The 11582-nt window shown below is 37.5% G+C and overlaps 1 long non-coding RNA gene across 1 annotated transcript; it reads right to left on the bottom strand.

Annotated features, from left to right (window-relative positions):
* Positions 1-1559: 1559 nt before the first annotated feature.
* LOC141367238 (uncharacterized) lies at positions 1560-6920 on the bottom strand. Its single transcript, XR_012371511.1, has 3 exons — positions 6471-6920; positions 3004-3136; positions 1560-2865 (listed from the first exon to the last, which is right to left on the bottom strand). It is a non-coding gene; the product is annotated as an uncharacterized lncRNA (long non-coding RNA).
* Between the last annotated feature and the right edge of the window lie 4662 nt (positions 6921-11582).

Below are 11582 nucleotides of genomic sequence, written 5' to 3' on the forward strand. Positions count from 1 at the left end.
CATTCTTGGGTTTCTCTGTAGCTAAAGAATGGACTACAACAATTAATTCATTTATTTTTGTGTGTAAATTGATGCAAACCTAATGGGTATTGCACAAAAGCAAGATAAGGGATTAAGATGGGATTTTCCAGTTATCCTGGCTGAATTTAGCCCTGACTCGGTTGCATGAATGGAGGCTAAATTAATCTAGATGAAGTTACTGTGGAGATTTACTCTTTGCAGCCAGCCTGCTCCAGAGCAGGCTAACAACCAGGCTAAGATTAATCCTAGTGATTAATTCAATTCAAAGAACTTTATTAATCCCAGGGGGAAATTGCTTTAATGTTACAATTATAGTAAAAAGAAAGAAATTAAAGAAAAAGAAATAAAAGCATAATTATATGCCCATCAATGATTTAAAATTAATAGAGAAGAAATTAAAAAAAATTAATAAACATATAAAAATGGTAATTTACTTTAATAGTGAATTGTCCCAGCACTTACAAAGAGGAGTTATACAGCCGAATGGCCACAGGTATTAATGATTCTAAAACGCTCAGTAGAACACTTAGCAGTGATCAGTTTCTGACTAAATGTACTTCTCTGGCAGACTATCATTTCAGATTAATCGGTTCCTCTGTCATTCCTACTAGATATTCATGTGTTTAAGTCACATCGTGGTCCTGCATTAAAATACTAGATATACTGTAATTTATCTAAGTATGCGTACTGTTATTTTAGTGTTATTAAGAAGACTGCTGTCAGGGGTTTGATTAATACATTTATTAATGCAGTTGTTGAGATAAGAAATGGCTGATGAAGTTGAAATGCGGTTTCAATTAAGTACATATGTAGACTAGCATTAAGGCATGAGAAATATCTGCCTGAGAGGTACAGATTCTCAGGTGATGTAAGAAATGTCAGTCTAGCACTGAAATCACTTCTACATGATTGCAAGTAATAGGAACAGATTACTACATAAAGTGTTACATTAGGGCAGTCACAGTAGAACTGTCATTCTTTTGTGTTACAGCTTTCCCTATTGTCAATGGATGCAGTGGATTGCACCCACGCCTGTGCCATGTATACGAGACTTTTTTAATGTTAAAATTAGTACAGACAAAACAATATGTCAGCAGACACTACAGTGTTAGACATTTTCAAGGATTTTTACAGTAACCTACTGGCAACACTGTTGCCAGTAGGCTACTGTAAATAAGATTTACAGTTCTAAACTGTATTTCCATTTTACAGTATTTAAATGCTACTGTAAATATGTAATACAGTGTGCTACCGTAAAAAACCCAGGTTTACAGTATACTACTGTATACTATACTACTATTCTTTTTTATACATTCATTTTTATTATATTTAAATTAGCTATAATTTTTAGATAAAATATTTTTTTACATTTTAACCTACAGATACTGCTAACATTCAAGTCAAAGAGACAATTTTAAATATTGAAGCCTTTATTTAAAACAATACAAATACTTTAAGAAGTTGTGTGAAATTACATTTAAAACATACACATTTCAAATCATTTGCAGTAATACATTTAAAATAACACAAATTATAAACACTGATTACAGGTTTAGTTAATCCAAAAATTATAATTTTATAATTTAAACAATGATTTTCTTTGGTTTTCCAGTTACAATGGGAGTAGTCTGTGACCGCATTATAAAATGGCTCCACATTATACGTGCTATATATTTCAAGTGTCCCAAAGACATACAAAAAGGGGTGATGAAAATATAATCCATATAATCAATTTTGACCCATCATTTCTCTAATGCAAGTAAACAGCTATACCTGATGGATAGGATGCTCACAGTCAAGTTTACTGTCAAGTCTGCAACAACCAGGATATACCAACAAAATATACACATCAGGAAGAATGTGTAGATGCAGTATTTGGAGAGTCTTTGGCATATGACTTCACACGCAATCATGTCTGCCTTTAGACGACTTTAAATTATGTCAAGTTACATGGAGTTATGCTATAATGATTTGGTGTTATACATTTGCATCCTACTTTTGAAGCTAGAGAGGTGATCATGATCCACTACCACTGTAACCAGAAAACCCAAAACACCACAAAATCAGCATCATAATAGCCAAATTGAAATTTTTGTGACCCTTTTATTTAGCCTAGTTAAGTTCTCTTAAAATAGAACTGGTTTAAAATGAAACAATGACTGTCTGTCTTTACATTTATCTTCACATTTACAGAAAAAGGCAAATAACATACAGTGCAATGCAAAGTATAAATTTTTTATCAGCATGTGCATTCCCTTGTTTGAACCCATGACGTTTTATGATGCTAACACAATGCTCAACCACAGAGAAAGGTTCTAAGAACGTTCCTTGAAAGTTCCCAAAGTTCCCAATAACATTATAAATGTTTTTGCTTGTAATGATAAAAAACATTACATTCTATTATTTACAAACTGTTGTAAAATATTATTTCTTAATGTTCTGTTAAAACATTGCATATAAACATTCATAAAATATACTAAACAGGTGTTTTAAACATTGTGAGTACATTTAAACATGACATTGTCTGAAAATAAAATGTAACATTCCTCTAACATTTGCACAATCAAGAAACATTCCTAAACAATTTAAAAACTGGACACTTTTATGTTGGCTTAACATTATTGGGACCTTTGGGAACGTTGTTAGAACTTAGAATTAGAAATTAGAAAAGAGGAGATATACTCTTTAGCCTTTACTTAAATACAGTAAATGTACTTACCAACTTACAGTTCTGAATGCACATCAAAATGAATTGTCATAAGAAATAATTCAGTAGCTTAAAAAAAAATTACCAAACTTCTGGTATAAGATAATCAGTCTTGTTATAAAATAATCCTGTGAGTCCTGTAAGCAAAAAAAAGATGGTCATAATTATTTTGAACCACAGTTACAGTACTGTTTGTTACAGCTATTAGTTAATTAGGGAGACCTAACTAACCCATATATGCAACACATACTGTATCTTATTGAGAAGTGTCTCACCTAATACAAGTTGTTTCACTCAAACTCTGTGAGGTGGTGAAGAAAGGATGGATATTCTGTTGTCCTCTTCATCCTCACTTGTCTCTCATTCCAGTTCTTGCAGTGTATTTTGTTACATCCTCCTTAATTTATCCTCACAAAGAATTTTAGACAGCAGGATAAATGCAGGGAAAAAAGGACATATTTAACACATTTAATACATGATGCTAAACACTGTTTTGAAATGATAACCAGAGTAGATGTACTCTACTCGAATCTGCACCATGGCCAGAGGTCTGTGTGTTATGACAGTGGGACGTGGTTTTCTGATCGAGGCTGAATATTTACTGTACAGCTACATTGGCCTCAAAAGCAATTTAATACAAAACAAAAACACATTTTAAAACTTAGGTTTAAGCCTTTATGTTTAAACATATTCACATTTAAAATATAATGTTTTTCCGATTGGCCACAACACACACATAACATATGCTCATACGTTGAAGTCGTTTGTAAAACTAAATGTTAAGCAAACTCTTATTATGTTCACATTACGTAGTTTAACGAATTTGAAAGATAAAATTTAGTTATACACCTTATTAATAACGCATAATTTATGTAACAGGTAAAGCCAAGCGAATGAGAATATAAACACAACGTGGTAACTTACACATTAAGAGTTTTCCTCCCAGCTTCATGTAATAGGGTACTTTCTTAAATATGCTTTTATATTAATAAATTATTCTCTCAGGTAACGTTATATGACCACCATTAGCCAGTTTAGGAGCATTGCACTCTTGAATGTTGAAGGCAAGGTTTTCTTCTCCGTCATGGCTAAGAGGTTGACCACCTACCTCATAAGCAATGGGTACATCGACACAAGCTGCCAGAAGGCAGGTGTACCAGGCTTCCCAGGATGCGTGGAACACTCCGCAGTCATATGGGATCAGATCCAAAGAGCAAAAAGAGACAAAGGTGACCTTCATGTGGTATGGCTGGATCTGGCCAATGCATACGGGTCCGTCCCCCACCAACTCATCGAGTATGCCTTGGATTTTTTCTACATCCCTGTCTGGATTCGTGACCTTGTGGCTAAGTACTTTGAGGACATGAAGATGTGCTGCACCCATCAGGACTTCACAACAGGCTGGCAAAAGCTGGAAGTGGGCATTGCCATGGGATGTTCAATCTCTCCCATCCTGTTTGTAGCAGCCTTTGAGATCATCCTGATTGGAGCAAGGGTGATGGTTGGAGGCATGAAGCTACCATCAGGCCAAAAGCTACCACCAGTGAGAGGCTATATGGATGACATTACCACCATACTACAGACAGCAGCATGTACAAGAAGACTGCTGAAGAGGATTGACGAGCTTGTGGGGTGGGCGAGGATGAAGATCAAACCCTCCAAATCACGCAGCCTGTCCCTGAGGAAAGGGGTTAGAAGTGACCAGACTGTCTTTGTCGCAGGTGGGGAAGAAATCCCCTTGCTGGCAAACCAGCCCGTTCGTAGCCTGGGCCGCACTTATACAGCAGACCTCTCTGATAGGCAGATGGGGGAGACAGTGAGGAAGCAGCTCGCAGATGGCCTCGCCAGGATCAATCAGAGCCAGCTCCCCGGCAAGTATAAAGTGTGGAGCTACCAGTTCATACTGTACCCAAGGGTGATGTGGCCTCTGAAGATGAGCGAAGTTCCCTCCTCGGTGGCAGACAAGATGGATGGGCTGGTGAATTCATTCATCAGGAAGTGGTTGGGTCTGCCGAGATGCCTATCAGATGTAGGCCTCTTTGGCAGGAACACACTACAGCTGCCACTGCGATCCATTAGCCTAGGATATAAGCAGGAGAAGGCTAGGATGGTACTGGAGCTGAGGGAATCCACTGACCAACTAGTGAGAGCAGCTGGCCCTACCATACAAACAGGGAGGAAGTGGAAAGCCCAGAAAGAAGTGGACATGGCAATTAGCAGGCTGAAACATTGTGAAGTAGTTGGCAGAGTCCAGGAGGGACGAGCAGGCCTTGGAAGGAGCAAGACCCCCCTCTTCTGGTCAAAGGCATCCAAGGAAGAGCGGAGAGCCATGGTGGTGGCAGAAGTGACAAGGGCCGAGCAGGAGCGCCTTAACATCAAGGCGGTGTCTCAGAGTCGGCAGGCACGTTGGATGTCATGGGAAGGCGTCATGGATAGGCATTTGTCATGGTCTGATCTGTGGAAGATCCCCCAAGCCAGGCTCAGTTTCCTGATTAGATCCACCTATGACACCCTACCTTGTCCCAGAAACCTCCACCAATGGTTCGGCACCGAGGAACTTTGTCCCCTTTGCAGCACCAGCAATGCAAGCCTCCAACACATCCTGTCGGGCTGCAAGACGGCATTGTCTCAAGGCCGCTACAGGTGGCGACACGATCTTGTGTTGAACAAATTAGCAGAGGTGGCAGAGTCATGCAGACAGGAGGCCAATAGGAGACCTTCCGTGTCAACAAGTAGATCCATCCAGTTCGCAAGGGCCGGAGAAAGAATCAACCAACCTTACCAGAGAGCAACATTTGGAGTTCTCTTATCTGGCAGGGAGTGGAACATGAGGGTTGATCTGGGGAGGCAGCTTCAATTCCCCAGAGAGATCACAGAAACTTTGCTCCGGCCAGACCTCATCCTGTGGTCAGAGCCAACTAAAACTATCTTGTTGGTGGAGCTCACCGTCCCATGGGAGGAGGGAATGGAGGCTGCAAATGAGCGGAAACGTGCCAAGTATGCAGACCTGGTAGAAGACTGCAGAGAGGCTGGGTGGAAAGCCACCACGTATCCTGTTGAAGTGGGATGCAGGGGCTTTGTAGGGTCCTCAACGGTTCGCCTGCTCCGCGAGATGGGATGTACAGGAGCAGGGTGTCGAAAAGCCATTAAAGAACTGGCAGAGGAGGCAGAAAGGGGCAGCTTTTGGCTGTGATTAAGGAGGAAGCATAGGAGTTGGGGGCCAAGTGACACCTAGGGCATCAGCAGGGGGTGGCAGGGAGTGATCCCTGCCATCGCTCCGCCACCAGGAGATGTACTGGGGTTAAAGGAGCGAAACATCCATGACTGGTGGTCCCCAGCTGATGACCCGTTTCATGCCCTAAAGAGGTGGAGCACAACTGCACAAAGGCACCGGTGGAGGTGCGTCAGGCAGCAATGCCCAGCAGGTCGACCATCAGCCTGTATTTTGATAAGTAAAATCTGATCTTTTCATATCATTGACTTATACATTATGGCTACGTTAAGCATTTCTTCAAAATAGTTTTATAAAAGGAAAACACTAGCGTGTAATTTAACGCACCGCGCGTGCTCGTAGGCTTGCATACACATAGGATGATTTATTAATTAGGTTTATACTGGCTTTGGTGAACAAATATTACCGTTATACGTTAAGCAACGCGTCCGGTTAACGGTTTTAAAATGTCCCGTTCGGATAAACAAAAACCGCTGGTCTGATAATAAATAACTTATATAGATTATTTACCTTGCTGGTCTTTTTTTCATTCTCTCCTCTCGTGTATCTTCAACTGAAAAGCGCCGCTGTCCCACGGAAAGTCTTGTTTGAAAACTCTTCAGTTTATGTGCACACCTGAAATCGGTCCTCTGAACACCTGTGCTGCTACATGGTTCCTTAGCTAAAATAAGTCAACGCCTGTGTGTATACAATTGTCAAAAATGATGATTTTGAGAAAAATAAAATAAGGCTTTGTGTAAATAAGGAAAATACTGCCAAAAGACTGTTAGAAAATATACAGTAGCAAACAGCAATAATCAAAAATACAGTAAATTACTGTATATGATGTATGATGTCACAGAAAATTCCCAAAATGCAACGCGAATTACAGTTATATACTGTATAAATAGTTTACAGTATTATACTGGGTAATATACAGTAAATAACTGTAAAAATTACAGAAATGTCTAACAGTGTACCTTATGTGTAGATTTATTTCTGCAATCAAGTCATCAGCATGCAGAATGTTCTTAATCTTGAGTTTCTGAAAGTGATGGATGGTCCAAATTATTATGCACATGCCATTTTTGTTTATTTTTTACAATAAAGTCAGTAATTGTATGTTATTCTATTTAAATACATAATTTGACATATTTAAAATGTCAAAAGATACTTTAATACTTTAAAAAATCTGCAAATTATGCTTTTCCAAATTATTATGCAAAATTCACTTTATCAAAATGATCCACAAAACAGATATCTGTCAAATGTGCTGCATGGACAGATAATGAAAAAAACATTGTAAATCAAATAATATATTCAACACAGGTTACATAATAATATAATATGAGCATACTTTTGACATGACTTTAACTCTCCCATTCATTAAACTTGTAAGTCTATAGTTTCTGCCTTTATTTCACTTGAAGATGCTAGTATTGCATCCAGAGTTGATGTTTGAATATGAATTATAGTGCTGTCCACCTCACAGATCTTTCATATAATGATGCTCCACAGACTCCTAAAACTGAGGTTAGAGGATAGTATTCATACTGCATCTTAATTTCTTTTCTTATTTCATGCCCATATTAAAATAGTCAGTGTTGCTTTTTGCAGCATGCTATAGTATATTATCCTGCATGAAAGTAAATTAATTTCAGAAGACATGAATCCTTTTTTCCCCATCTTTAAGGCAGTGGTTCTCAAACTTTTTCAGCGTGCGGCCCCCTTGTATATGGTGCATTCCTTCGCGGCCCACCAATTTGTTTTATAACAAATTTGTTCTAAAACATAACATTTAATAAGACAAAACATATTAAAGTATACAAAGTAGTGTTGTTGGTTAGTAGCCTTATTTTTTTTAGGTTTAATTACACAGAATTCATGAGAAATTAGTGTGTTTTATAAAATTGGGGCCCCCCTGGCACCATCTCGCGGCCCCCTGAGAACCACTGCTTTAAGGTACTCTACATATCTTCCAGATGTCCTTTTGGCCCCCCCAAAGGACCTACCATCTTACTTCCCAATATTCCAGTCCAAACCAGCCTTGTTTGAACATGGTGGCTATTCACCAACAATCAGGAATATACTATTCAGTGTATTATGGCATGTCAATGAATAAAACTGTTTGAAAACTTCATGAAGCTCACAGCAAATGTAGTATTTTTGGAAGCTTTAGTTTGGGGTGGGGTTGAAATCCACTTTTATGCACTGAAGGGCATAAAATATTGAGGGCTTCTTATTACAGAGACAGCAGCATGTTTGCTTCTTAGCAGGTGACATTTTTATTGTTGCCTTTTCCTAATATTTTCCTTAAAAAATTATTCACATGGTCAAATCCTGTACATAAATCTTATAATAATTCAATGATTACAAATTGTTATAGGAAATAAATAGCTGTTTTAAGTGTTTGCAGTTTCATGATGAATTTTTATGAGTTTTAACATTTTTCCATCAGTGCTTCTGTGATCGATCCCGTGGTCTGTTTAGGAATGCCGTGCGTGCACTTATCCTAGCTAGCTACACCTGGCTTGACATAGCTGCACGTTCTCATCCTGGCTTAGCAATCGTGCAACAGTCTAAGCCAGGATGGGCTGATTAAACTACAATGAAAAAAATTATTCATTGAATTTAATAAATTTTTTTAAGGTAAGTGGTTGCAATCAATTTATTTAAGCTACATTTAAACAAAAGTTTTATATTTTATTTTACTTTACTAATCTTTTTTGTTTAAATGTAGCTTAAATAAATTGATTGCAACCACTTACCTTAAAAAAATTGATTAAATTCAATGAATCATTTTTTTCAGTGTAGGTCAAGCTGGGCCTTTTCAGTTATCCTGGCTTTCTTAATTCTACTTTTGTGCAATACCCCCCTGCAGTGGTGTCTGGAGAAGTGGGTATACTCTTAATTTAAGCCCCCAGTAGAAGTGGGTATACTCTTAATGTATGCCCCCAGTAGAAGTGGGTATACCCCATGCCATCAAATAAAGAGGTGGGTATACTCCGTATACCTGCGTATAACCTGCTGCACTACACCACTGCCCCCCTGGTATGACAATGTTATACATGTATACACGGAAAAAAATATATATTTGGAAGATTTACGACGTTGATGACCGTTGAATCGCAAGTCATCATGTCAGGCCAGACCAGAAACTGCCCGCTGTGGGGGGAAGTCGAAGCAGCTTGAGAAGGTTGGCGCTTTTATCAGGTGAGTAATAAACATCTCATGTTCTTTTGTCAATTGAAAGTTCCCGCCAGTTAATGTAACGTTACGGATTCTGAGGTAATTTAACAGAGTTAGATCCATTAAGCAGGTAACTATTGTTTTTTTGAAATGTCTACGATTTTGAAATGTCGCGATTAATGTTAGTTTTACAGTTTTTGTTCGTACTAATAAAAGTGCCCTAATGTTTGAATCTCTTTCCCGCATGCGATGCAACAAAACACAACATAACCCATTATAATTCAAAAATTTGTCCATTAAAGTTAGATGCGAAAATAACATGATGTAGGCTACATAATTTTTATGTCTTTATCAGTGCAGTTGGATCGTTGAATCGCTAGCTTAAGCTGCCTTTCCACAGCACGCGACATACAGAAACGACAGTCGGAGTTCGCCCTCTAGTGGCAGTCGTAATGAAGTTTCAGTTTAATCGTAAATGGGAGAGAAGCTCATTCCAGTGCAAGAAGCTTCATTCTAATATGTTTACCATGGTGGAATAAATAAATGAATGCAAATGAATGAAACAACAAACAGCTATGCATATATGACAAATATTGCCAATATTTTTTGGAAAGAACAAATGAAGACAAGATTAAAATAATAACATATACACAAATTAAATTGATAATGTATTTATTATCAGTAATCAAAAGGTTTTTTAAGGATTCAAGTGTTACTAATAAAGTTAAACAAAAAGGATTAAAGGACAAGTTCGGTATTTTCCACTTAAAGCCTTGTTTTCAGATCGTTTATGATGTAATAGAACGGTTTTGACTGAAATTTCGACAGATGCACAGTGGCTATACTGTAGGGGTGTAATAATTAATTTTACAATTATTATGCCCAGTTTCTCAATGAGTTACCGTCAAATGCTGCCACATCCAAAAGCCAGAAGGTGTTCGCATGCATAAACTCAAAATATGCATTGTTATTTATCTACAAATGTTCAGACAATATTAAAAGCACAGGTTTTAAAAGGGTGAAATCTGCTATACCTATGCCACCTTTAGTTAAAGGTCACATTCTTCTTGATCCCATTTTTTAAACCCTAGTTAGTGTGTAATGTTGCTATAATAGCATAAATAATACCTGTAAAATGATGAAGCTCAAAGTTCACTGTCAGGCGATATATTTTCTTTAACAGAATTCGTCTTTCAAAGCCTACAGAGAACGTCCGGTTTGGACTACAGCCCTTTACTTCCTGCTTTAATGACGTCACTAGAACAGTTTTTTTTTACTAAACTCCGCCCACAGGAATACGTCAGTCGTCGGCTAAGCTAATTGCAAGCTATGCTGCTATCGAATCACAACACACTAAACAAATTACACAATCAGAACTCGATACGTATTTCTGAAGGAGGGACTTCAAAGAACAAAGAAGATATCAGCCCGTTTTGAGGACAGTGAAAACAGCGCTATACAGATATGTAAATTGTGTAAAAAATACCGCGTTTTTTACACATGAAACATGAACAAGTGTTGTATTGCACTCTGTAAACACAATCAAAGTTTCAAAAAACACAGAAAGAACGGGACTATTAAGATGGGTAGCACTTATCATCAGTTTAATTTTTCATCTAAAAAACGAAAAGTTGGACATTGAAAAATTGGATTAAGTTTTTCTGTTTTCCTGCTGTTGCAGCTCAGTTGAAAAGAATGGTAAGGAGGATCACTGAGCCACTTGATGGTTATCCATGTTTATTTAAAAAGTTTGAATTACTTTGTGGATTTACATGTACAGTTAATGTTTGCTGAAAATGTATGCTGTATTTTAGTGTCTTAAAATGAGTGCTGATTGTGGCTTCATATTCATTGAGTGCTGTACAGTGGTCCAAACCTTCAGGGTCAGAGGCTGAAATAAAAAACTACATGGGGAGCTATCTCCGGTCTGCTCGTGATAGATGTGGGGGTATGGGACGACAAAAGGGGAAATCTGCAATTAAAATGTGTGTTCAGATATTGAATAAGTAGCCTTTAACCTATTGTTTATGATCTACAATGTTTCTGTTTATTTGTTCATCTACAATATGATCTCACATGATGAAATATGAAATGCAGGTTTTTGTATCTTTAGCTCTTTAGGTTTTATTTAACTTGAACATTGGTTGCATTACATTCATATATAAAACAAGGTGCATCAATTAAAATGTATATTTGATTTACATTTTTTAAATCTTGAATTGTAGCCGTAAAATAAAACACGGCTTACATTTAATACTGTTATGTCTTTATTCTTGTGGTCTAGAATAATGTGTAAAAAAAAAAATGCTAATCATATGAACGTCAAAACTTGACATCAATTTAATGTCAAATTTTGACATCGATTTGATTAGCATTTTTGACCAATTCTTTGATGCCTATGTTTGACGTCAATTTGATGTCTATTTGACATCAATTGCCCTCTGGATTTACATC

This window comes from Misgurnus anguillicaudatus, chromosome 10, assembly GCF_027580225.2.
Source record: "Misgurnus anguillicaudatus chromosome 10, ASM2758022v2, whole genome shotgun sequence".
In the NCBI taxonomy this organism is placed as follows: Eukaryota; Metazoa; Chordata; class Actinopteri; order Cypriniformes; family Cobitidae; genus Misgurnus; species Misgurnus anguillicaudatus.